Source organism: Lethenteron reissneri, chromosome 56 (assembly GCF_015708825.2).
Source record: "Lethenteron reissneri isolate LAM-NWPU_2019-01 chromosome 56, ASM1570882v1, whole genome shotgun sequence".
Taxonomy (NCBI): Eukaryota; Metazoa; Chordata; class Hyperoartia; order Petromyzontiformes; family Petromyzontidae; genus Lethenteron; species Lethenteron reissneri.
Window position 1 is genome coordinate 3646990 of NC_083834.1, and position 3018 is coordinate 3650007.

A 3018-nucleotide genomic window follows, 5' to 3' on the forward strand; every position below is an offset into this window, starting at 1 on the left:
GTCAACACTTCCCGTCGACTCAACGCTACTCATAGACTCAACACTGCTACCCATAGAGTCAACACTACTCATAGACTCAACGCTACTCATAGACTCAACACTGCTACCCATAGAGTCAACACTACTCATATCAACGCTACTCATAGACTCAGCACTGCTACCCATAGAGTCAACACTTCCCGTCGACTCAACGCTACTCATAGACTCCACTGCTACCCATAGAGTCAACACTTACCGTCGACTCAACCCTGCCCACAGACTCAACAACTCCCCTGTACATTTTATCAATCCACCCTCCTTAACCTCCTCCTTCCCATTCCTCTCTTAAATCCTCACCTTTTCTCCATCGCCCATTCCCCTTCCTCGTCCTGTCGCCCCTCTGCATGGAATCTATAATCTCGAACACTCGGCCCTAAGAGTTAGTAGCTGTAGTTTACGTGCCTTAGCCTGGCTCTCCGAAGTCGCAGCTATTTCCATCGGACATCCTCTGCAGCCGAAGCGTGCCCTTCGCATTTTATGGGCCTGAGGTGTCTTAGCACTGAACCGTCGGTAATCGTCGCACGTGCCTTAGACTGGGCCCTCTGGGCTCTCGGGCATTAACTACGAACCCCAATAATCCCGAGCAAGCGGCCTTAGTCTCACGGAGCCATTTCCACGACGACGATAGCGATATTCCATTGGAACCTCATTTGCCAGTAAAAATATGATAATTGTTTTTTTACCCTTTTATCTGGTAACAAAACTGACACCTTTTTTTTACAAGGAGTCATGTTTGCATAGACCACAATACCTGCAGTCATAATGAAAAGAAAAACATAACTCTGATAATGTAATGCACTGTCCTTGAAGTTGATTGGTCCACACCCGAGACAGCTTTTCTTAGAGCCTAGTCTCACATGGTGTTGGACCAGATGACGCCAAAAGGCGCACAACTCAAAGACAATGCACCATCAGAGTATGAGAGATTGGGAAGCATTTACACCATTGGATACATTATCAGAGTTATGTTTTTTGTTTGCATTATGACTGCAGGTATTGTGGTCTATGCAAACATGACTCCTTGTAAAAAAAGGTGTCAGTTTTGTTGCCAGATAGAAGGGTAAAAAAACAATTATGATAGTGATATTTATATTCTTAGGTTTTTTCGGTAAAGTCACGTAGGTAAAACATCAAAATTAATAAAAATTAAATTAAATAAGCCAGATCTGGCTGTGACGGTCCCACCTGATGACGGAGACTTGTGTTGCCTCCGAACGTCGTGATCTTTATTTTATTTTTATTAATTTTGATGTTTTACCTACGTGACTTTACCGAAAAACCTAAGAATATGAATCCTTGCAGTCACGAAAGCTTCAAATCTAGAAAGAGATAGTGTATTATTTATATTGCCACCACGGAACGCTTGGAATCATTCGCGGACAGAAATGACCGCGGGGCCTTGAAGAAAGGTGGAGGACCTTTTAAGAATGGTGGGGATTTTAAGAAAGGGGTGGGGACCGATGACAAATAAGGGCAGGACCTTTAAGGAAGATGTGTGACCTTTAAAAAAAGGAAGGATCTCACAAAGAATGGCCTGGCGGCATTACCTGTCATACGGTCTCAATTGGTCTTTAATAAACTAGTTCCCTAGTTTATTAAAGACCAATTGAGACCGTATTGGTCACCCCGTGCCCCTTATACATCTCAGAGTTCATCCTACAAAGTCCCCACAAGAGAGAAACACAAACAAATGGACACAATTATTTTCTTGTTTCCGGTATTGAAACGGCTGTTCTCCGTATGGACCTGAAAAACTACCTTTCCCTGTACAACAACACGGGGTTAAACCGTACGGGTTGACGGGTATGCATTTGTCTGTACGCGATTTAGCCCCAAAAAAAAATACACCTCTATCATGGATAACATTTGCTCTCAGTCCATCAACGCCAAGGCACTTGCAGGGTTGGTCCCGTGACCCTCCTCCTCCTACTGGCAGCAAGCGTGGCGCGTTCGACGGCACTTCGCGTGGCCTCGGCGTGCACGTGGCCAGGCCTGGCACAGGTCACGTGGGCGGCGCGCGTCACCACCACGTGATGGCGAATGGCGGAGGCGTTTGGCGTTTTGGTCGATGAAAAAAAGTGTACGGGCAAAAATTTGCGAAGGGATTTTTTGAGTCGATGCGCATGAAGGCGCGTGGTATTTGTTGTTTTTTTGTTGCATAACCGGTTACCGCAATAGGTGGGGTGGGGGGAACCGGGTTAAACCGGTTAGTCGCACGCAAAAAAAATGTTGAGAGCGATAAACAAACATAGGCACGCGCGCGTGTGTGTGTTTTAGCCGGCGAAACGTGCAATGAGAATTAGTTTTATTTTTAAAATATTCTAACGTGCGGACACACACATATATATAAATGCTGTATTAGCTGGTAAATGTATATAGGGGACAGTATAGAAGCAGAGGGGAAGACAGCAAATGAAGTCTCGGCGTAGACGCGGATCGAACGATCGGATGCAACTGGGGAGGAGTAAGAGACTCGATGCGGGTTTGTTGTTGTTACTTATCTCGGACGAACACGATCCATAGACTAACATTGCCCACAGACTAACATTGCCCATAGACTAACATTGCCCATAGACTAACATTGCCCACAGACTAACATTGCCCACAGACTAACATTGCCCATAGACTAACATTGCCCACAGACTAACATTGCCCATAGACTAACATTGCCCACAGACTAACATTGCCCACAGACTAACATTGCCCATAGATGTAAATTGCCCATAGATTAATATTGCCCATGAACTATTATTGCCCATAGACTAACATTGCTCACAGACTAGCATTGCCCATAGACTAACATTGCCGATAGATGTAAATTACCCACAGACTAACATTGCCCATGAACTATTATTGCCCATAGACTAACATTGCCCATAGACTAACATTGCCCATAGACTAACATTGCCCATAGACTAACATTGCCCATAGACTAACATTGCCCATAGACTAACATTGCCCATAGATGTAAATTGCCCA